The sequence below is a fragment of the Schistocerca serialis genome, chromosome 12, assembly GCF_023864345.2.
Source record: "Schistocerca serialis cubense isolate TAMUIC-IGC-003099 chromosome 12, iqSchSeri2.2, whole genome shotgun sequence".
NCBI classification, from domain to species: Eukaryota; Metazoa; Arthropoda; class Insecta; order Orthoptera; family Acrididae; genus Schistocerca; species Schistocerca serialis.
The window spans coordinates 60,119,667-60,145,797 of NC_064649.1; positions in this window are offsets into that span (position 1 = coordinate 60,119,667).

A 26,131-nucleotide genomic window follows, 5' to 3' on the forward strand; every position below is an offset into this window, starting at 1 on the left:
TGGCAGGCGGAAACGGGCAGACGAGGGGACGTCCTGCGGTTTCCGTGAGCTAGTTAAACATGCAGCTATTTCCTTAACACTGCACTGTGATCTCTTCTGTTACTTACGAGGAGTGCTCAAGAAGTGACGGAAATCCAATAGTTCCGCGTGTTGTGGTAGTCTCATACGCGCGACGTTTTCGTTGTTGTGTTGCTATAAATATCTGTTCAAATGGTAACATGTAAGCTTTCGCGGCCGGCGTCTTCATTAATTAAAACTTCCGGGCTGAATTGCCGTGGTCCATATGTAAAACTTCTTCTCCATCCTGACGTTTCGTTGCCTACTGTGGGCAACATCTTCTGAGGTGAGTCGGCGACTGGCTGCTAGGTGCTGGAGGTTCCGCTTATACAGAGCGCTTACATGGCGCCACCACTCATCACGTATATTGGGACAAATTGACAAATCAGCTGTAGCGGAACACGTTTTCAAAGACGGTGATCACGAAATAAAATTTAGTGAGGCAAACGTGATAGCTAGGACCTCACATTATTATACCCGCATGTATAGAGAAGCTATAGAGATTTACAAGCACGGAAATAATTTTAATAAAAAAGAAGAAGGATTAAAATTAGACAAGATATGGCGGTCGTCTTTGTACAAACGAAGTGACAATCTATTACCTGTAATCGAGAGAGATGGCACTAGCCAGAGATAGTTTTAAAGTCGAAAGCACGTGACGACTGGTGGCGTCATCTAAACGCTCTATATAAGCGGACCTCCAGCACCTAGCAGCCAGTCGCCGACTCACCTCAGAAGATGTTGCCCACAGTAGACAACGAAACGTCAGGAAGGACAAGTAGTTTTACATATGGACCACGGCAATTCAGCCCGAAAGTTTTAATTGATGATCTGTTCAAATGGTTCAAATGGCTCTGAGCACTATGGGACTCAACTGCTGAGGTCATCAGTCCCCTAGAACTTTGAACTACTTAAACCTAACTAACCTAAGAACATCACACACATCCATGCCCGAGGCAGCATTCGAACCTGCGACCGTAGCGGTCGCGCGGTTCCAGACTGAAGCACCTAGAACCGATCGGCACACCGACCGGCTAAATATCTGTAAAGTACCTGTATAGGCATATTGGATATTTGGTCTGTTTCCTGCTCTTAAAAAGGTTTCGCGTTATTTTCGTCGTATCATCAACTACTTATTTTGTACCTGCATCTGCATATACACTCCTGGAAATGGAAAAAAGAACACATTGACACCGGTGTGTCAGACCCACCATACTTGCTCCGGACACTGCGAGAGGGCTGTACAAGCAATGATCACACGCACGGCACAGCGGACACACCAGGAACCGCGGTGTTGGCCGTCGAATGGCGCTAGCTGCGCAGCATTTGTGCACCGCCGCCGTCAGTGTCAGCCAGTTTGCCGTGGCATACGGAGCTCCATCGCAGTCTTTAACACTGGTAGCATGCCGCGACAGCGTGGACGTGAACCGTATGTGCAGTTGACGGACTTTGAGCGAGGGCGTATAGTGGGCATGCGGGAGGCCGGGTGGACGTACCGCCGAATTGCTCAACACGTGGGGCGTGAGGTCTCCACAGTACATCGATGTTGTCGCCAGTGGTCGGCGGAAGGTGCACGTGCCCGTCGACCTGGGACCGGACCGCAGCGACGCACGGATGCAGGCCAAGACCGTAGGATCCTACGCAGTGCCGTAGGGGACCGCACCGCCACTTCCCGGCAAATTAGGGACACTGTTGCTCCTGGGGTATCGGTGAGGACCATTCGCAACCGTCTCCATGAAGCTGGGCTACGGTCCCGCACACCGTTAGGCCGTCTTCCGCTCACGCCCCAACATCGTGCAGCCCGCCTCCAGTGGTGTCGCGACAGGCGTGAATGGAGGGACGAATGGAGACGTGTCGTCTTCAACGATGAGAGTCGCTTCTGCCTTGGTGCCAATGATGGTCGTATGCGTGTTTGGCGCCGTGCAGGTGAGTGCCACAATCAGGACTGCATACGACCGAGGCACACAGGGCCAACACCCGGCATCATGGTGTGGGGAGCGATCTCCTACACTGGCCGTACATCACTGGTGATCGTCGAGGGGACACTGAATAGTGCACGGTACATCCAAACCGTCATCGAACCCATCGTTCTACCATTCCTAGACCGGCAAGGGAACTTGCTGTTCCAACAGGACAATGCACGTCCGCATGTATCACGTGCCACCCAACGTGCTCTAGAAGGTGTAAGTCAACTACCCTGGCCAGCAAGATCTCCGGATCTGTCCTCCATTGAGCATGTTTGGGACTGGATGAAGCGTCGTCTCACGCGGTCTGCCCGTCCAGCACGAACGCTGGTCCAACTGAGGCGCCAGGTGGAAATGGCATGGCAAGCCGTTCCACAGGACTACATCCAGCATCTCTACGATCGTCTCCATGGGAGAATAGCAGCCTGCATTGCTGTGAAAGGTGGATATACACAGTACTAGTGCCGACATTGTGCATGCTCTGTTGCCTGTGTCTATGTGCCTGTGGTTCTGTCAGTGTGATCATGTGATGTATCTGACCCCAGGAATGTGTCAATAAAGTTTCCCCTTCCTGGGACAATGAATTCACGGTGTTCTTATTTCAATTTCCAGGAGTGTATAATCCGCAGGCACCTTAGGATGCGTGGCTGAGGGCAGGCTATAGCACAACTAGTTGTTCCCTATACTGCTCCACTCGCAGACAGAGCGAGGGGTAAAACGACCATCTATATGCCTCCCTGTGATCCCTAATTTCTCATATCTTATGTTCGTGGTCCTTAGGCATTGGAAGCAGTAGAATCGTTCCTCAGTCCGTTTCAAATGCCGGTTCTCTAAATTTTCTCAGTAGTGTTTGTCGAAAAGAGTATCGCCTTTCCTCCAAGGGTTCCCTTTTGAGTTTCCGAAGCATCTCTGTAACACTTGCTTTTTGATCAAACCTACCGGTAACAAATGTAGCGCCGGCCGCTGTGACCGACCGGTTCTTAGCGCTTCAGTCCGGAACGGACAGCAAAATTTTTTCCAGAAAGTTTGAATTCCTAACAAAAAGAGCGGCACGTGGATTTAGATGAAGTTAGCAGCAAAGGAGGATTGTGCCATAATGGGTGATGAAACAAGGTGTTATGCATATGACGTCGAAACTAAGGCTCAGTGCTATGAAATGTAAGAATTCTCTATCGCCAAGACAAACTATTGACGTGTACGAATACATGTGAAGTCTTTACCCCCTGTTTTCTTCGATTTTAACGGCATAGTACACCTCGAGTTCTTGAACTGACGTTGAACTATCAGTAAGGAGTACAACTTCGAAGTTCAATGCTGTCTGCGAGAAACAATCCGGAAAAAATACGGATTTGCGGCGAAATAATCCATGGTGTTATAACACTACAACAGCGCATTTACGTAGCTCACGTAATCAAATACCAAGTTTGGCTTAGTACATACGATGCCCCAACAGAACAATTAGTCCTGTCACGGAAAAGCCACGTATAACACTCCTGTCTGCTACTACTGTACCATAACCTCAATGTTAGAATCAGGTTGTGACATAAAACTATTTTGTAAAAGCAATTATGGTACAAAGCAACAGAGCAGTGTTACCCTCTGAGAGGAACTTTGTTATGTTGACCGTGTTGTACCTAACGGAGGTGGCTTATCGGAAATGAAAGTCAGAATTACGTAAATATTTGAACGGTAACAAACAAGATTTTTGCCTATCTGCACTGTTTAACGTATAAAGAAAACGGTCGCCAGCCTAACTAGGCAAGAGAATGATTAACATTCTCGTTTAAGAAAGTAGGTATAAGTAACTATAACGGACAAACACAACCTAGACTTGGCCACACGCGAGTACAATGAACTCTGACACATACATATGTTTTAAGATTGAAGCGAACAACTGGAGCAGCACAAACTATTTGCAAAATTATAAGAGATACCGAAACACATTATTACTTTCAGGGCTTACACAAAGTGAATGGTCTTTATAACATTACTATTAATATGCACTTCTAATGCACAAGAGAGACAAACACTTAGCAAACATGAGTATATAACGTTTCACAACTGCAGCTTTCTCACTTTTACTACAGCGAAACACAATGTTGACAAAATTGCAAGAAACTGACTCACCTTTTAGAATTTACTACAGACGACAATGTGATCATTTGCTTTATAAGCCTCAGTCTTAAGAACTTTTAATTTTGAAGTTAGCAACAGCACTTTAATAAGCAGTTTTAATAGGAATATTTTCAGCAAACAACATTTACTTTAACTCACTCTCTTGCCACCTTAATTTTAACTTTCTTTTTACTATGTTTAAGAGACATTAATGAGCAAAATATTGGGCTTTAATGTTCTTTTAGTAAGGGCACTCGGATATCACTTTAGCTTAAACGGAGAGGAACCTGAGAGGTTTTATGATGAGGAAAAAAAATCAGGGTAGGTACATAAATTCAGATAAAATTTACCTTATATTTGAGCACATCAGAACATCCATTAAGCTGCTACTTCACTGTACATCATTATAGCATTCCGATGCAATGATTGCGCAATGTGGTGGCAACTGCATGTTGGTAGGTGTAATTTCAGGCAGAATTGCTGGATTGTCATTTCTTGGTGGCGATGATAGATACAAATTCCAGAATAGTTCCAGCTATTTATCCATTCGTCCGAGGCATTGGAAAGAAGCAGAAAAAGCCTCTCTCGGAACCAGCACAATATGCATCTTTTACATGGCAGTGCTCCGACTCGTAGTTCGCCTCCGACTGACTATGAGTTCCACCTTTTCCACCTAGGCCAACCACAATTTGCGCGCGCTACACAGTTCCGTTCCCGAGGGGAACCACACCACCTTTTACATACAAACTAACTAAGAACCCTAAGTGAGGATCAGCAGTTTACATAACAGCAACCAAATACATTAAATAAAACAGAACATTTGCACATATTGACGTTTATACCAAAAATTATTCACACAAAATTACAATTATATACAGTAAGTTTTGTTCCCTCCAAATGGGACAAAGCATTTAAACGACATATACTCCATTGCATAGAATCAGACCATGACCCAAAGTTTTTACAAAGAAAGGAGTAAACAGTTTTGTGTTATCTATTCAAACAAACACATTTACAGAAGCACAGCAATGTAACATTAAATGAAACAAAAGCAAAATAAATCAGTACAGCATTAGAGCTATGGTGTTACCGTGTTTCCATCACGATAATGCACAGAGTCACACTTAGTTGCTTGTTCGTGAATTTTTGTACTATAAACAATGCCGTAATGATTCCTGAGCCTCCATATTCACCAGACACGGTCCCTTAAGACCTTTTTTTCTGTTACGAAACATAAAAAAGTAATAAAGTAACTTTTTTATAAGGTGGTATTAAAAGTACATAGCTGTAAGATTTGGAAGGTATCCCTAACATAGAGTTCCAGAACCGTTTCGGGCATTGTAAAAGGCTCTGACGTAAGTGCGCAATATCTGAAGGAGACTAAATTCAGTAGGATAACAAAAGTGTACACAAATGACTAACGGTCTTTAAAAAAAAAACGCCGGTTACTTTTTCAACGTACCTCGTATACCTCGGTAAATGTGTATGTGAAATCATATTTTTACATTACACTCTATGATATTCTAGAGTCACTTTCATTTAGGTTGTTCTTTACTGGTATCATCCCCGCAAAAATTCATTTAATGTTTTCCTTCGCAAGTATGAAGTTAGTTATTTGTTCGGAAGTGAAAATGGAAATGTGTGGCAAGTAGGGACCAAACTGCTGTGGTCACCGGTCCCCAGGCTTACACACTACTTAAGCTGATGCTAAGGACAAAACACACACAAACACACACACACACACACACACACACACACACACACACACACACACACACACACACGACGGAGGGAGAACTCGAGCCCCCGACGAGGGTGAGCCGCGCGAACCGTGGCACGGTGCCATAGACCGCACGGGTACCCCGCGCGGCGTTCCCAAGTTCTTGCGATCCTTCCTCATCACTCATTATTTCCATGTACATCATAGCCATATCTTCCCCAAGGACGTGAACACAATTCAGCAGAAATACTTATACAAATTTTAAAGATGAATTCCTCGTACGATACAAGGAAAAGAGTTCGTACGATCTCAAATCAGAAACTCCCTCCTTAACAAGTAGCAGTGTAACAGCTCACGCATAGTAGTAGGTGACAAGAGTAAAATACGGCATAATGGGAAAGTAAATGTTCGATCTTGTAGATAAAGAGCAGGCGGCCTTTAAAAAAAGGTAAAAGGCACCTGAAAAGTTGTTATAAAAGCTTAATTTTGTACAGGAAAAGCAACAGGAAAAGAATTAGACAAAAGGTCGAGGTTTGGAAATTATGCCTATTTAGCTTTTGAACTAAGATGCGAAATTGTAACATAAGACAACATTTTTCCTTGACAATTGAAAACAAAAGATTACTGTAACAAATTACAAATTCGTTTTCCAGCTGCTTTTTCGAAGGCTGTAAACATCCAACATTACGTGAATGTATGCCTCTCAATGAGACATGAAAGTATTGCGTGTGCGACTTTTGGAAAACCTACGGTGATTAAGTATATTAATACAGGACACAATGTTTTTTGGAGGTCCTTATTCCTAGCTATAAAAATGTAAATACCTCCACGTGTCACAGCTTCCTCCTCACGTCTGGGTTACATTACATACACTTTGAACTCCCTAAAATAACCAAACATAGAGTAATTCACGTTGTTAAGTGCGGAGAACGTATAAAATAATAACGTTGGCAACAGTGGCCAATTTATATAAGAGTTTTAATTACTAATATCACATTAAATCAGTATAGGGTTGGACAAAAATACGGGAACATAGCAAAAAATCCGTGCCTGAACATCTGACCAAAGCTGCAGATGGCGCTACTGTACGTGACCACGAATGCCACCTGTGCAACGTCTTCAATACGTTGTACGTGTCAGTCACTGTAGGAATAGTGTTCAAATGGCTCAAATGGCTCCAAGCGCTATGGGACGTATCATCTGAGGTCATCAGTTCCCTAGACTTAGAATTACTTAAACCTAACTAATCTAAGGACATCACACACATCCATGCCCGAGGCAGGATTCGAACCTGCGACCGTAGCAGCAGCGCGGCTCCGGAATGAAGCGCCTAGAACCCAAGGAATAGTGTCCTGTGTTAAAAGTGCATTATGTAGGACCTAAGTGAATGCGAACTTGGGGAAACTGTTTGTGCCGATATGGTGGGTGCTTCAGTAATCAAGGGAGCCGAAGTGTTTTATTTTTTTAAATCTCATTTTGTTCGCTTTTGTTCGGGGCGGACGTCGTAAGACATCCGTTTAAGTTCGTTGTTAATCGATTAACTCAGTTTTTTATTACAGAGGGCAGTTAAACCCTCTGACCGAACACGCTGAGCTACCGTGCCGGCTGGCTTGTCAAGAAGCGCCGTCTCGAAAGTTTATACCGCATACAGGGAAAGCATACGTTCGATCAGGTGCTGGAAGGTTTCTTGGGGAACTGCAGCCCATTCTTCACTGCTGGACTGAGGAGAGGTATCAATGTCGGTCGGTGAGGCCTGGCACGGCGTTCCAAAACATCCCAAAGGTGTTCTGTAGGATTCAGGACAGGATTCGGTGCAAGGCCAGTCGATTACAGTGATGTTATTCTCGTATATCCACTTCGTCACATGCTGTGCATTATAAACAGGTGCTCGACCGTGTTGAAAGATAGAAATCGCTATCCCCTAATTTCTCTTCAAGAGTGGGAAGCAAGAAGGTGCTTCAAATATCAACCTGTGCTGTGATAGTACCACGCAAAACAACAAGGGGTGCAAGCCCCCTCCATGAAAAACACGACCACACCACAACACCATCGCCTCCGAATTTTACTGTTTCCGTATCACACGCTGGCAGACCACGTTCACCGGGCATTCGCCATACCCACACCCTGCAATTGGATAGCCACATTATGCACTGTACTTAGTCACTCCACACAACGTTTTTCCAATGTTTAGTCGTCCAATGTTTAAGCTCCTTACACCAACCGAGGCGTTGTTTGGCATTTACTGGGTTGATGTGTGGCTTATGAGCGGCCGCTCGAGCGTGAAATCCAAGTTTTCTCACCTCCGACCTATCATAGTACTTGCAGTGGATACTGATGCAGATGCAAATCCTGTGTGATGGTCTGGATAGAAGTCTGCCCATCACACATTACAACCCTCTTCAACTATCGGCGGTCTCTGATAGTCAACAGAGGAGGTCGGCCTGTATGCTTTTGTGCTGTACGTCTCCCTTCACGTTTCCACTTCACTATCACATCGGAAACAGTGGACCTAGGGATGTTTAAGAGTGTGGAAGTCTCGCGTACAGACGTATGACACAAGTGACACCCAATCACCTCACCACGACCGAAGCCCGTGAGGTCCGCCGAGCGGCTCATCCTGTCTCTCACGATGTCTAATGACTACTGAGGTCGCTGATATGGAGTACCTGGAAGTAGGTGGCAGCAAAATGCACCTAATGAAAAATGTATGTTTTGGGGGTGTCCTGATACTTTTGATCACATAGTGTAGGTACTTGTGTGTGTGTGTGTGTGTGTGTGTGTGTGTGTGTGTGTGTGTGTGTGTGTGTGTGTGTGTGTGTGATGATGATGATGGTGATCATGATGATGATGATGATGAGGATGTGAGGAAGATTAAGGCAGAACAGAGATGGTGAATCCCGATGCTCGCATATAGCCTAGTCTTTAAAGAGAGCAGAGGGGGCCGCTGTATTGAACTTCCCCATCCGACGGATGGATCACCCCAGCAGTGTCGTGTGCCCTCGGTCCAAGAAACACTGCAGAGGGATCTGGAATTTAATCCAGGACGCTGGCGCAAAGGCTGGTGATGAGGAATTTTACTCAACCACCTATCCTCACTTTGACGACCAAATACTGACAGTGAAAACTTTATGCGCCGCCAGGATGGGAACCGGCTTACGGCAGGTTTGAGCACCGCCGCACAGGTGTGTATTAGTAACTATGACCACGAAGGCGGGTCACTTGATGAAACGGTATGTTAAGTGATCTTGAATGATATAATTTTAAATATTTATTGGTGCTTTATCAGTATCAATTTTTTAATTTTCCATTGATATAACCCGAGTCACACGACCCAAATGTGTGAAGCAGCCAACCCAGCGTGGGGTTGAAAAGCCAAATACTGCTATGCTCTGAAGTTTGTGTGAAAATTGAGTGACCATGTGAAACTTCCTGGAAGATTAAAATTGTTTACCGAACTTGCGCTCGAACCTGCGATCTTTGTTCTTCACTGAAAAGTGCTCTCCCGACTTAGCCATCCAAGAACAAATCACAATCTGCCATCACAACTTTGCTTAGAGTATGAGGCGCTGGTGGGAGTAAAGCTGTGAGGATGCGTCGTGAGTCTGCTTGCATACCTACGCCGGTAGAGCACTTGTCAGCGAAGAACAAAGGTCGCAGGTTCGAGCACAAGTCCGGTACACAATTTTAATCTGCCAGGAAGTTCCAGTTCAGCGTACTCTTCATTGTGGAGCGAATATACATTTGGTATAGTCAAGGACACATACTACGAGATACGCTTATGAAAGGTACTGAATCTTTTAACACTGCCTTTTCAGTAATTAAAAATCATAGCCTGTTACATTCTGCTCCGGTCTCTCTTATAAGCAGTCTTGGCTTCCCACGTTCCATACGTGCGTGGAACGGGAAGAAAGCTTAATTTGTGGTACTTTAGAGAGTACCCTCTGCCACTTTACGGTGCTGCACTGAGCGTTGATGTAGATAGGGCGAGTCACGAATTAAAAATCCGTGCTGGCCACTGGTTACCACCTCTCCTGCCACGTCCCCTTAAAGTTGCTCGTTACGCTGCTAGCCTGGCGTGCTCCGCTCCGCCACGCGACATATGGACAGGAGAGGACTCTACATTTAAACCCAGACACGCGACTCAGGGCCGCCTTGCGTGTCGCGGACCGCCGATAAAACCCGAGCCCTCTCCTCAGTAAAGCATAACCCTTCCACGACGACGCTGTCAACTGTCAGGGGTGTACTTAAGAATATCTCAGAATGACGACTGGGGCAATCGTTAATAATTTCTGGACTTCACAAACCTCTGAGAGAATTCCTGACTGTCACCACTCAGTTCTGACGATCGTAGGGTCGATTTTCTCCTTATTTCGCCTGCAGTTTCACATGCACATCTATAGTCAGTGTTTGGCTGAGGATACAGCTTGGACAATATTTTTACCTTTCTCCTTGCTGTTTCACTTCTTAATGGTGCATACGAATAATACACTACTGGACATTAAAATTGCTACACCTAGAAGAAATGGCGATGATAAACGGATATTCATTGGACAAATGTGTTATACTAGAACTGACATGTGATTACATTTTCACGCAATTTGGGTGCATAGATACTGAGAAAGCAGTACCCAGAACAAACACCTCTGGCCGTAATAACGGCCTTGATACGCCAGGGCATTGAGTTAAACAGGCTTGGATGGCGTGTTCAGGTACAACTGCCCATGCAGCTTCAACACGATACCACAGTTCATCAATAGTAGTGACTGTCGTATTGTGACGAGCCAGTTGCTCGGCCACCATTGACCAGACGTTTTCAATTGGTCAGAGATCTGGAGAATGTGCTAGCCAGGGCAGCAGTCGAACATTTTCTGTATCCAGAAAGGCCCGTACAGGACCTACAACATGCGGTCGTGCATTATCCTGCTGAAATGTAGGGTTTCGCAGGGATCGAATGTAGAGCCACGGGTCGTAACACATCTGAAATGTAACGTCCACTTTTCAAAGTGCCGTCGGTGCGAACAAGAGGTTACCGAGACGTGTAAGCAATGGCACCCCACACCATCACGCCGGGTGATACACGAGAATGGCGATGACGAATACACGTTTCCAATGTGTGTTTACCGCGATGTCGCCAAACACGGATGCGACCTTCATGATGCTCTAAACAGAACCTCGATTCATCCGAAAAAAAATGACGTTTTGCCATTCGTGCACTCAGGTTTGTCGTTGAGTACACCATCGCAGGCGCTCCTGTCTGTGATGCAGCGTCAAGGGTAAACGCAGCCATGGTCTCCGAGCTGATAGTCCATGCTGCTGCAAACGTCGTCGAACTGTTCGTGCAGATGGTTGTTGTCTTGCAAACGTCCCCATTTGTTGACTGAGGGATCGAGACGTGGCTGCACGATCCGTTACAGCCATGCGGATAAGATGCCTGTCATCTCGACTGCTAGTGATACGAGGCCGTTGGGATCCAGCACGGCGTTCCGTATTACCCTCCTGAACCCACCGATTCCATATTCTGCTAACAGTCATTGAATCTCGACCAACGCGAGCAGCAATGTCGCGATACGATAAACCGCAATCGTGATAGGCTACAATCCGGCCTTTATCAAAGTCGGAAACGTGGTGGTACGCATTTCTCCTCCTTACATTAGGCATCACAATAACGTTTCACCAGGGAACGCCTGTCAACTGCTGTTTGTGTATGAGAAATCGGTTGGAAACATTGCTCATGCCAGCACGTTGTAGGTGTCGCCACCGGCGCCAGCCTTGTGTGAATGCTCTGAAAAGCTAATCATTTGCATATCACAGCATGTTCTTGCTGTAGGTTAAATTTCGCGTCTGTAGCATGTCATCTTCGAGGTGTAGCAGTTTTAATGGCCAGTAGTGTAATAGTACACTATACACTGAGGTGATAAAAGTCATGGGTTAGCGATGTGACAATCGCAGATGGCGGTAGTATCGAGTACACAAGTTACAAAAGGCCAATGCATTGCCGGAGCTGTCATTTGTACCCAGGTGATTCGTGTGAAAAAGTCTCTGATGTGATTACGGGCGCAGGGCGGGAATTAGAGCTAGGATGAATGGGGCGTTCCATTTCGGAAATCGTTAAGGAATTCAGTATTCAAAGGTCAAATGTCAAGTGTTTGCAGAGAATACCCAGTTTTAGGCATTAACTCTCACCACGTCACCACGGACAGTTCAGTGGCCTCCCCTTAACGACCCACTGCATAGGCGTTAGCGTAAATGTGTCAGTGCTAACAGACGGGCAACAGACCAATGTGGGATGTACGACGAATGTTTCCATTTGGACAGAGTGACAACATTTTGAGTTAAACGGCCCACAGCAGCAGATGACCAATGCGAGTGACTTCTTTAACAGCAACACCTCGTCGCATCGTCCGCAACACTTCTGCTGGGCTCAGGTCCCTATCGGTAGTATCCGAGACGTCTAGAAAACCGTGGCCTAGTCAGTTGATGCCGACGTTAGGCTTCGAGTGTGGCGCAGACCCCACGACACCATGGACCCAAGATGTCAAAAAGGCACCTTGAAAGCTGGTGGTGGCTCCATAATGGTTTGGGCTGTGTTCACATGCAACGGATACTATCCTCTGGTCCAATTGAACCATCATTGGCTGGGAATGCTTATGTTCAGCCACTTGTTCCCAAGCAACCATGGATATTTTACATATGACAGTGCGACATGTCACCGGACCGAAGTTGTTGCGACTAGTATGAAGAAAATTCTGGCTAATTCGAGCGAATGATTTGGCAACCCAGATCACCCAGCATGAATCCCATCGAACATTACTGGGACGTAATTGAGAGTTCAGTTCGTGCACAAAATTCTGCAGTGATGAAGGGCGCAAATCCGTCGTTCCATAGCAGGAATGGGCAATTGTTGGTGACCCGCGGGCTTGATTTACATATTTACTTTAGCTCTTCACGTCATGCGACAGCAGTGCTCAAAACTATAGCATCCTCGGCAGTGGAAAAACGTACCAGTATTAATGCACCTTGTTGCCGTCGTTCATATCGGGACATTCATCAGCATTAAATCGCCGTGCCATTGTTGTGTGGTACCAACGTCTGCCATCTATCAAAGTATATCACAGATGTACGCAGTCAGCAGTAAGTAAAGTGTGTGTGTGTGTGTGTGTGTGTGTGTGTGTGTGTGTGTGTGTGTGTGTGTGTGTGTGTTGTCAGCACTGATCCAGAGGCGCAAATAATTGGTTCAAGTGGCTCTGAGCCCTATGGGACTTAACTGCTGTGGTCATCAGTCCCCTAGAACTTAGAACTACTTAAACCTAACTAACCTAAGGACATCACACACATCCATGCCCGAAGCAGGATTCGAACCTGCGACCATAGCGGTCGCGCGGTTCCAGACTGTAGCGCCTAGAACCGCTCGGCCACCCCGGCGGGCTCAGGAACGGTATCAAAAGCCTTCTGGAAATCTAGGAATATGGAATGAATCTGAGATCCCTTGTCGACAGCACTCGTTACTTCATGGGAGTAAAGAGCTAGCTGTGTTGCACAAGAACGATATTTTCTGAGTCCGTGTTGGTTATGTATCAATAAGTCATTTTCTTCAAGGTGATTCATAATGTTAGAGTACAGTATATGCTCCAAAGTCCTACTGCAAATTGAGGTCAGTAATTCAATGGGTTACTCCTATTTCCTGCGTAGGAACACATGGGTTTGGTCTGGGTTGCCGATAAACTTTTTCGAGTTTATCTAAGAAATAGTACGTCACACATTGGTAAAGCAGTCCTCACACAGGACGTATTCATCATTCGAAAACACGCCATACGAGTTAATTCCCTCGTTCGTGCTGCTCGCTCTGAAACCACCTCCCTATATCTCACGGAACGTGGCGTGCTCCTCACCGTGATCTGCGGTCTTAACGCTCTCCGGAGGCATTTCCCGGCTGCACCTGGCGGGCGTATCACACAAATGGTTCAAATGGCTCTCAGCACTATGCGACTTAACTTCTGAGGTCATCAGTCGCCTAGAACTTAGAACTAATTAAACCTAACTAACCTAAGGACATCACACACATCCATGCCCGAGGCAGGATTCGAACCTGCGACCGTAGCGGTCGCTCGGCTCCAGACTGTAGCGCCCAGAACCGCACGGCCACTCCGGCCGGCTCGTATCACACAGTTTCTTTGCCAAATTGCAGCGCGTAGAATACTTGCGTTAAGTGTGTCAGTGAATGTCAAATAAGGGCGGAAGAAATTGCGAAGAAGATTCTGGAATTGTCAATGACTTTGGCAACGAATTGCTGGTAGAAGAACGCCACATAGTCCTGTATGATGATCTGACATGCCGAGTAGCAGAAGTTGTTCGTTTACTTAATCGAATCTTCGTCTCATTTTAGGTTTCATATTGATCGTAGTTAAAGTGTAATGTCTAATGTCAGTTTGCGAATGCATAACATCCATTGTCTGTATGTTGAATTGACTAACATCACTTTGAATTAACGTGCTTCACACAGGCTGCATGTTAGGGATTGATTTCGTAGTTTCATTCGTATGGGAAAGGTACTGGAAAGACACAAACATGATCTAGTCCATAAAACCAGGAGATAAGTATACACAGTGATGAGCCTAAACATCATGACCACCTGTTTAATAGCTTGTTTGTCCATCTTTGGAGCAAAATACATCACTCTTCTACGTATCAAGGATCCGAAAGTTTGTTGGTAGGTTTGTGGAGGTCGTCTACGTACAGGACACGTAAGTAACGGGCAGCTGATTTGCGTACGCAGTTGTCGTACGTCCGACCTTTGTATCTGCACAGTGAGTGTACTAATGTGTGCAAACTTAGCTTAACACTTAGCGCGCAAATGGACAAATGGCTCTGAGCACTATGGGACTTAACATCTGAGGTCATCAGTCCTCTAGAACTTAGAACTACCTAAACCTAACTAAGGACATCACACACATCCATGCCCGAGGCAGGATTCGGACCTGCGACCGTAGCGGTCGCGTGGTTCCAGACTGAAGCGCCTAGAACCGTTCGGCCACTCCGGCCAGCGAGAGAGAGAGAGAGAGAGAGAGAGAGAGAGAGAGAGAGAGAGAGAAACGATGTAATCGTATCGCAAAGCATCTGAACTGTCTTCTCAAGTCCAGGGTGTCAGACAGACATTCTAAATAAATACGAACCTGGCTCTGTAAGACAGCTAATATCAGGTGTGCATCGTAACAAAAATCCTCAGAAATACTGCTGTCACGTACCTAGAATGCATGAATTAATAAAAGTGAAAGTTCGGGGTTTATTCTAAAAAGACAACACAGCTATTCCCTTTTTTCCACACATAATTTATCAACTGTTGCTTTCAGGAGTCAATTGATAAACAACATTCATGTTCAATTGCTTTTGACACTCAGTAACAAAATATTTAATTCTTAGACATATTGAAATGACGATTATTAAAATCCTTATCTCTGCACATGAAAATGTTTTATCACACGAAAGAATAATTATTAAAAATCCTCTTCAGCTCATTTAAATCTACATTGTTATAGCTGGTCAATGCACTGAGTGGGTGGAGAATAAATTTACTTTTTGAACCCATAAAAAAATCTAATGTACTCAATGTGAGGGTAGGTTAGTAACCTAGCTTTTGATAGTCAATGGTCAAAGTGTATGCAAGTTGGAGTGAGCAAAATGTAGACTCAGCATTTACTGTGGTCTAATGCGCAATGGTACTTAACTAAGCGGCATCTGCAACGGCGTTGTCGCCATGCTGGATCTGAAATGCTAATTCCCTACTCTGGCCCTGAGGGAATTCACCCATTCCGTAGAACGTTACTCTCTCCCTAGTCAAAATAATGGCTATTGGACACTCGCTATGGGTTGGAGCAACGTGCACAATTTCTTTGTCTGCAAAAATTCCCACAGGAATAAATAACTACCGCTTTGCTATCTGTCGACACGATACGTGAAGCGTATAGTCCTCATTTCACAGAAAGGAAAGCTCTCAATGCCCTCACTTATTTCCACACACTTCTGCGGTCCACTCCGAGATGAGAGAGAGAACCTTAATTTTAGGTCTCTACATGCTTTTATATAATGGGGATCTCCTAACCGTGTTGCGTCTGCGTCGCCAAGTATGGCTTCAGCCAATCGACGTGTCGCTAGAGGTGAATAAACATTTTCATTCTTCTTTCTGGGACGCAGCCTAGCCCTGTTAATGACGTGCAGCCACTTACCCTCGGTCCCAGCCTTATTTACGTCAGAAGGAATAATGTATTGTTCTGGCCTTATCCGTTTCTGCGCTGAAGCTCGCCGTTCTCTTGCTAAATGGGAGTTTTACGATATCATTAACCACCTGCTCGGTTCGTCTCCAAAATGGGTTTCGCTTTAACTTGTTTCTTCCATGCCATGTTTTGTTAGATTTCAGTACATGAGATTAACTGCAATTGCCTTTTGTTGATATAAAATAATTATTATTTTCTGAGGATCTCACACTTTATCGTCCTGTCGTTGTGGATCTAGCTCATGTAAGGTCCGTAAAATCCGGACGCCTTACACAGTGATGACTTCCGATAGCGACCCAGATGGTCTTCATAGGAATTACATCAGCCAGATTTGGTCGGCGAGACATCTAAAAGAGTTCAGTATAAAGCTCCTCAAACCCCTGTAGCACACTTCTGACTCCAACATACGTACAGTTATACAGCTAAAAGATAACATATCTGTCAGGGATGACATAAAGCATAAATGGAAGCATATCCTTTGCAAATGTCAGTGTGTCTTCAATTACTACCACAGGTTCCATGCCAGCACAGGAGAATGTCATCAACAGCAGTACACTGCTCCCACCTGCCTGTGTCCTTGGTGCACTGTAGATTTGGGGCTGCAGTTCACTTCATTGTTGGCGTTTGTGCAGACAACCATCTACCTAGTGTAGGAAACATGTGATTCATCCGAAAAGCCGACACGTTACCATTGATCCACGGTCGAATCCCGATGGACCCATGCCCACTGCAGTCTTAATTGGTGATGTCGTTGGATCAACATGGGTACTTGTAGATGTGGTCTGCTGCGGACATCCATGTTCAACAATGTAAAACGAACGGTGTGCTCCGAAACACTTGTGCGTGCACCAGAATTGTGTTTTTTCGCCAGAGATGTTCCAGATCAGCTTTTATCCTGCTTCGCAGAGCAGCAAGCCTCTGGACTCCACATTCTGTGGACAGTCGTGACCATCCAACCATGTAGCGCCCCTTCGTAGTTTCTCCGCCCTCCTACCTCGTTCCGTGCATTCTCACGACAGCAGCAAGTGAACATTTGACCAGCTCCAGCTTCACCGTTTTCGAGATACTCGTTCGCAGGCTCTGCGTAATAATGATCTGGCCCTTTCCAAAAGTCGCTTATCTCAACAGATTTCTCATTTGCATCCCATATCTTCGCTGCAGTAATGCCCTGACCGTCTCTGCTCCGCTGATAAGACTTTTGTTACTGCATCACATGCCCGCAACGTCACCAGGCGGTGTTCAATGCTGTGGTCGGCAGTGGTATTAGTGTTTTGGTTTATCAGTGTATATTTTACAGAAATTTCACAATAGCAAAAACTTCCACTGTGTGACTTGTCTGCTTTCAGACACAGACTGGCAGCCATGTAACATTTCTGGTCAACGGGGAAGCATTCCAGTCGTTGGCCAATGAATAAGAATTGCAGCAAACACTTTCTTTATAACAAGTAACATAGACTATTGCACATAATACTTCTATTAACACAAAAGATTTATTAAACGGTACCAGCGGCCACACTAGGCCATGGAGATGAGGCCACCAATCAGTTTCCAGCTACAAATGCCAATATAAACAACTGTAGTTTATGTCGGACACCTAAGACCATTTCAGGGTGCTCCCAGATTATTTGACGTAAGATTCGGTATCGACCGCTAAGGAAAGGCTACAGAAAAATGGGAAGAGTGGAAAACACGAGGATCCTGAGCCATGTCCAAGTGACATACCATATGGGTTAAGGATGCGGAAGTGACAAAATAAATCTTCGAGTATCACAAGAGAAAGTGTTACTTAAAATCCGTCTTTTTTTATTCATATGACCGGTTTCGGTTCATTCAGAACCATCTTCAGATCTGATATTTCAGCTACAGGAGTAACCCGTCCAAATCCAAGGCTGGATTGTGTATCTTCTACGAGTGTAATTGCAGCAAACAACAGACGTACTTCCACAAAGTTGCAGCGGTACAAGAGAGGGTTCGTTGCTGATGGGCAGATACTGAAAACATTATTCTGGACTGCCAGTGACACCACGCGGGGTAGCCGCGCGGTCTTGGGCGCCTTGCCACGGTTCGTTCAACTCCCCGTCCTAGGTTCGAGTCCTCCCTCGGGCGTGAGTGTCTGTGTTGTCCTTAGCATAAGTTAGTTTAAGTCAGATTAACTAGTGTTTGAGCCTAGGGACTGATGACCTCAGCAGTTTGGTCCCATAGGAACTTACCACAAATTTCCAATTTTTTACTACCGATGATGTGGTTTCCGAGACCTGAATGGCGCCATGGGGAGAATTGAGGAGGTTGCAGATAATATCAAAGTGGTGAGATAATGCCAGATTATGCAGTTGTCGAACTTGGCGTAGGGGGGTTGCTAAACAATACACGTACATTGCAGAATCTGATGAGAGAAAAAAACGGAGTATGGAGGATATCGGCTGAAACAGTACATTGGACCATAGGGTTATAGAGACCTGGTTGGATTTGTTGCACGAGAAACTTACGGTTACAAGACCTTGACATGCGCTAACCGACAGCATATTGGATACTCAGGTAAAAGTGACAAAGTTACAGCAAGCCACATAAGATGTAACACAGAGACACCTGAGCTGACTGCTACTGTCGCTTCAGCAATGCCTGCTTGGCTTGAAAAAGGCTCTGAAGCAGTTGCCTAGTGAACTGGGACTTGTTGCTGAGCCACGGAAAGAAAATTTTCCACTGTACTAACGTGCAGCATCACTCAAAGAACGGGCGAAGCATGACTCTACGTGCTGGTTCAGTTCCTAGTTGCAAACGATCGCATACAGTATGTGTTTCATTCATCATGCACCCTTACCTTGTGAGGTAGGGAGCCCTAAAGAGGTATGTGCACCTAAAGACAGAGGTAGGCTTTAATATCAGTGGAGGAACTCTGTCAGAGGGAATGGAATGTGTAACCCGAGTGATCCACTCTTGTATGGACACACGCGACATTCAGTTCTTTTAGGCGAGATTGATGATCAAGGGTGTCTGCAGCACAACTTTTAGCCACAACGCTATTTTCTACGAGTGGGGCTACATTGGATCTGCTCCGTGTACAATGCCGTAGTAGTGGTAGCAAGTTACTATGAGCCTGGGGGAATTAGAGGTTTGATGAAACTGGAAGTACATTGCATTGGGTTACTTGTCAGCTGGACAATTTATGACTTGGAGCAACCGACCACCTCTCAGCCACCGTTACTGGGCTCACCTGGGTGAATAAACTCTACCACTGTTATACTGGCTGGATAAACCGCTAGGGGTGCTCCCAGCATGAAACATTACCTATCTCAATAATACTCTAGAACCTAACCTCATCCTCTCCCTGAACTAACTCATAACAACCCTGAAGGAATGTATTTATTTAAAACAGATGCTTCGGGACGTGCAGCAATACCGAGATAACAAGCTTCATACAGTCAAGGCCATGAGGGTCATGATATCTTTCACTATGATAGCTCTAAATCTGTTCTGTGCCGTCCTCATCTAAATGGCTCTAAGCACTATGGGAGTTAACATCTGAGGTCATCAGTCCCCTAGACGTAGAACTACTTACACCTAACTAACCTAAGGACATCCCACACATCCATGCCCGAGGCAGGATTCGAACCGGCGACCGTAGCAACAGCGCAGTTCCGGACTGAAGCGCCTAGAACCGCTCGGAGCTTTCGGACAATCTGTGGTAGTAATCGAGGCCACCACGAAAGCTGTCGACAAAGAGAACACTATTACGGACCATCTTCATCTCTTCATGATGGATGTCTTCCTGACGATGACGGCGTCTTTCAGCAGGATAACTGTCCGTGATATAAGAGCACAATCGTGCTAGAGTAGTTCGAAGAGCATGATAGGGAACCCACACGGGTGTCTTGGACAACAAAGTGCCAGTTTCGCACCCACAAAAAAATCATCCCGTAATTTAGCTGAACTACGTTTCTTGTGCATATACATATGATGTAATACACGTCCGGCAACTAATCTAGGACTTGTCGAATTCACGATACGCAGAATCGCTGCTTTAGTAGGTTCCAAATGTGAGCCAAAATACTATTAAACAGGACATTTTCCATGACGACAATGCTCCACTATGGAGGTACACTTTTCCCTATTGATAGTTCAGCTCTAGTAATTTTTTGTGTTTTGGAACATCCTTTCCATCAGTGTGATAGTGTTGCAAGTGACATGTGACAACTACAATACAGGTGATTTGCAATCAAACCCCGTGCCATAGATATATCTGTTAATAAGCCCTCAACCATGTTGTTTTCGTCACAGCTGTGTTCTCCAAACGCATATTAAGTTCAACGGTTACTTTCGTAGCAGTGCTCTCACTAAGCAATTACAGTGCCTTTCCATGTCTTCGTACCTGGCGCGGTGGGGCAGTGATGAGCCGCTGGTCTCTCACGTGGAAGGATAGGATTTCACATATATGTTGAGGCACCGAGACTTAGTTTTCCCTACACGGATCAAGATAAATCTCGTGACGGTTTCTTTGAAAAAGATGGGGCCAGTTTCTGACCCATTTCTTGAGAGTTACCAATGTTCAGGGAGCGAAAGGCTATTTACAATTTCCACAGAAACCAGATGGCAGTTGTAAGAGTCGAGGGACATGAAAGGGAAGCAGTGGTTGGGAAGGGAGTGAGACAGGGTTGTGGCCTCTCCCCGATGTTATTCCATCTGTATATTGAGCAAGCAGTAAGGGAAACAAAAGAAAAATTCGGAGTAGGTATTAAAATCCATGGAGAAGAAATAAAAACTTTGAGGTTCGCCGATGACGTTGTAATTCTATCGGACAGCAAAGGACTTGGAAGAGCAGTTGAACGGAATGGACAGTGTCTTGAAGGGGGGTTATAAGATGAACATCAACAAAAGCAAAACGAGGATAATGGAATGTAGTCGAATTAAGTCGGGTGATGCTGACGGAATTAGATTAGGAAATGAAACACTTAAAGTAGTAAAGGAGTTTTGCTATTTGGGGAGCAAAATAACTGACGATGGTCGAAGTAGAGAGGATATAAAATGTAGACTGGCAATGGCAAGGAAAGCGTTTCTGAAAAAGAAAAATTTGTTAACATCGAGTGTAGGAAGTCGTTTCTGAAAGTATTTGTATGGAGCGTAGCCATGTATGGAAGTGAAACGTGGACGATAAATAGTTTGGACAGGAAGAGAATAGAAGCTTTCGAAATGTGGTGCTACAGAAGAATGCTGAAGATCAGATTGGTAGATCACATAACTAATGAGGTGGTACTGAATAGGGTTGGGGAGAAGAGAAGTTTGTGGCACAACTTGACTAGAAGAAGGGATCGGTTGGTAGAACATGTTCTGAGGCATCAAGGGATCACCCATTTAGTATTGGAGGGCAGCGTGGAGGGTAAAAATCGTAGAGGGAGACCAAGAGATGAATGAATGCACTAAGCAGTTTCAGAAGGATGTAGGCTACAGTAGGTACTGGGAGATGAAGAAGCTTGCACAGGATAGAGTAGCATGGAGAGCTGCATCAAACCAGTGTCAGGACTGAAGACCACAACAACAACAACAACCAATGTTCTAACGGAGCTGATTTGGGCCACCAACAATTCGCCTCCTGTGCCAACCTGTTTATCTCAAAACAGCACTTGTACCCAGAGTCCTCAGTTATTGGATGAGTTACATCTCTGCCTTCCCCTGCAGCTTTTCCTCTGTACAGCTCTCTCTAGTACAATGGAAGTTATTCCCTGATGTCTCAACATGTGGCTTGTCATAATACCCTTTCTTTTAATTAGTATTTTTCCTTCCCCGACGAGGGATCATTCTCATTTATAATCAGCTGTCTTAATTTTCAAACTTCTTCCGTAAAACCACATCTCAAATGCCATGCTTCTCTTCTTTCCCGCTTTTCTCTACACTCCGTACGTTTGCGGTGTTACTCTCAGCCCAAAAGGATGAACTGATATTAAATATGATGTTCAACTACACAAATAGTTGTGACCTGTCTATCTAGATATACTCTGCACTTCATGTCCGGATATTTTGTATGATACTATGGTACATTTTTATTATGAGGTAATTACTATATTAGTAGTTTCTTGTGCTGCCGTGTTTCTAACATTTATTCATAGAGTAATTTTCTTGTAATACCAGTTAACGAAGTGTATAAAAGAGTTTCGACTAGACTTACACCCTAAATGTGACGGATGGCTATTTGTCATGGCCAGATTCCAGTTACGATGGAGGGAAAAAAGAGGTGATCGACTGATGTACATTGTAGCTCGAGATCTAGGTTAGGGTGGAAGGTGTCGATCTGGCTGTGATTTGGGGAACCAAACGAATGTGACAACGACCCCTCATTTGTAGCGATATATTAAACTGCTGCTACGTTTGGTTCTGAGTGACGGAACCAGTAAATGTCATCTAATTGAAAATAATTATAATTTTTGTTACATTGTGTACGTTACGCCTAGTGCATTTTGGTGGGTCGTTTGTGTCCTCCATTTTGATGACGTAATTGATCAAATACGACGAGCGGTATCGTATGCATCGTTTAACAGAGAAAGCGGGTTCTGTTAATGTTTTCACGCATTGATACTGCAAGTTCTTATTTCAGCCCCTGTATATCGTATTAGAGAGAACTAGTTGTAACACCTTACACAGTAGGAGCAATTGTGTCGGACCTTAACCGGACGTATAAGTTTGTCGTAGAGCGCGCGCGTTCGACCCTAGCCGTCGCGTGTTCGATAGCCGGCGCGGCGCGGAGCGACTCGCGAGTTTCCGCCCCCGGGCGCCCTCTGTTGCGGCCGCCACCCGGACACGGTTCGCCCTCTCGCCGACTGTTGGCGCTAGTGCGCAGCACGGCTCGTCGTGGTTCCAGCCCCTGCCGCCGGGGGCTCTGCCATCAACTCCCTTCCACCAGCTCCGTGTCACGTAGGCCAAACTTCGCAGTCCCGCGTTCGAGGACGAAAACGGGTTTCCAATTTTTTCTGCGATGAATACCGTCTTCAGTCGGGCGCAGCAACATCTGTTACTACCGTAGACTTATTAACAGGAGGGACGAAAAGTGTTTCAATTCACGGTACACAGGAAGTATAGTTACCTGATTAATTACGCTCTCGGCTCGCCATTTACTCAGTACAAAGTAACGGCGCGGCATTGGTCAGTTGATCTGATACTACATAAATTACGTCACGAATAAGGCCACGTGCTGCGCATTTTCAAACAGTCACGGAAAATAAAAGTTTTTACTTTAACGAAGGCAAATCTTCGATTATAACATTTGAAGAGATAGAGAAAGCTTTTGACAGTGTTGATTGGAATACACACTTTAAATATCTGAGGGTAACAGGGATCAAATACAGGGAGCGAAAGGTTATATACTACTTGTACAGAAACTAGACTGCCGTTGTAGGAGTCGGACATGAAGGGGAAGCAATGGTTGAGAAGGGAGAGAGAAAAGGTTGTAGCCTGTCCCCGGTATTTGCTCTACATGCTATCTGTACAAGAGCAAGCAGTCAGGAAAACCAAAGAAAAATTAAGAGAATTAATTAAAACTCAGGAAGGAGAAATAAAAACTTAAAAACTCTATCGCGTGCATAATAAGTAACCAATTACTTCACACTGCTAACAACCTTAGGCAGATACAATTTTCTGCAGATTTCAAGTATTATGTTCAAACTACGCTTCACAAATGTTTCTAAGTTTTCTATACTGCACAAAAACATTAGTGGCATTGGTCTGTCCACAGGAAGTTGACGTAATCCTCATCATAGCATTCACCTCGTTCTCTAAGGAACAGTAAGCTACTTTTTCCAAGTTTCTTATCTGATGTAATTTTTTAAGGTAGCAGATTTTCGCATTTTGTAATGTGTGCATTTTTTTAAAACTACCTGACATTAAAATTCTGTGCCAGATCGGGAATCAAGCACAAAACTTCGCGGTTCTTCAAAATACTGACACGACTATTTTTCAAAAGTTCCCATCCTTCCTTTATGGAATTTCTTTTAGCCCTATATTTTGTATTTCTCGACCTGGCTTGTTTTGCATTTTAATTTCGTCTGTCAACGTTGTATTTCTTACTTAAATCTGAGAGTGAATATTTCACTGTACGGAAATGCGAATGCTCGTTTTGAAACTTCCTGCCAGATTAAAATTATGTGCCAGACCGAGACTCGAACTCGGAACCTTTGGCTTTCACAAGACAGCTTGTACCGACTGAGCTTCCGAAAGTACCTAGAAGAGCAGCGAGATTGGATAACGACTTTAGTAGTTATTAAACAGGGTTCTTGCTAGGTTTAGCAAAGGAGTTCTACTATCGTTGAAAGAGGAATGCTGTTTGCTTTGAAAGAGGTATCATGCTTTTGTTTTGAAAACGTGTTTTGCGAATTACGCCTTAACAAAGCGCTGAGGAATATGTAGAGAGAGTATCGCCATAGAAAACGTTTTTGGAGAGAAACAGTGTGGGCAGTAAGGGTAGACAGGACCACCCCCCTCCGAAAGAAAAAAATAAGGGGAGGGAGGCGGTAATAACAGAGAAAGGAAAGGTTGCGGCTTCGAGACCTGTAGCAGTACACATGCTTAATCTGGTAATAAATTTCTTACTTAAAATGATAAAATGGAAACTTATCCAGTTAGCCTGGCTAAATTAGGTTAACGATAGGGAATATTTTTTCACTGAAATTAAGAAGAGGTTGCTTCTTCGCAGCACAAAGAAATTAAAACTTTTAGTAATCTCTTTCCGCCCGCCCGGCTAGCCGCGCGGCCTAACCCGCTGCTTCTCGAGCGGGAAGGCGTGCCGGTCCCCGGCGCGAATCCGCCCGGCGGATTAGTGTCGAGGTCCGGTGTGCCTGCCAGCCTGTGGATGGTTTTAGGCGGTTTTCCGTCTGCCTCGGTGAATGCAGACTGGTTCCCCTTATTCCGCCTTAGTTACACTATGTCGGCGATTGCTGCGCAAACACTGTCTCCACTTAAGCATACACCATCATTACTTTACCACGCAAACATTTGGGGTTACATTCGTCTGGTATGAGACGTTCCCGGGGGGAGGGATGTTCTCTGGGGACCGAACGCACGATAACCCTGGATTCGGTGTGGGGCGGCGGTGGGGTGGGTGGACTGCTGTGCCCTGTAGTGGTGTTGTGAACCACTGAGGGCTACGGCGGGGAGAAGCCAATCCGTCGTTTCTAGGTCCCCAGTTCAATACACACAATCTCTTTCCTCAGACAACTTATGGGAATGTAGAACTAATGATAAATGAAGAAAACTTCACAAGCCAATATCGCTAAAAAAGCATTTGACGGAATGACTGGTTTTGACGGAGCTCTACTGTCACCATCGGTTCTTACGCTTTAAAATTTTACGACATATTGTCCATCAGTATTGCGACCCGCTTCACTTTCCACTAGCAAGAAGTCACCAAACATCGGCATGTCAAGTAAAAGTATTGCGCACAAACATAAAATACATAAACATAACTATATTACGCCGATTTCAAGTGTTCACGATCACCACCGGCTGGTCTTCAGTGATCTTGGTTTCTGAAGTTGTCCTCAGGTATCATACATTGCAGATTGCACACAGAATGACAGTGTCAAAAATATGCAAAGAACTGTAAGTTCCCCCGTATGTGTTTCAGTATGAAATTAGCCCAAATTTACCTCCCACACTCTAAAAGGTCTACGTACTACCAAACTATGTACCCACAAACTGTTATTCAACTGAAACTCGTATGGTAACCTTCGACTACACTGAATCTAATCTGAAATGAACTGTAACTGGTCTGAATACAACTTTTCTTTATGTTAAATGCACGGCTGGAGTAAACCAGTTATCTTTCAGCACTCGAAATTTCCACTTACCTCCCGTCTTGACAACATTGTTGCAGATTTCTTGAAAGCACAACAGCAGGTAGGCTTCGGCTGAGCTAGATTTATATTTTTAAAATAAAATTTCCAAACACTGTTCAAATTGCTGCATGCCACGTTGTGCAATGTGGTAATGCGTAATGGTAAACCTTCTTCAAACAGTGGGATGGGGAG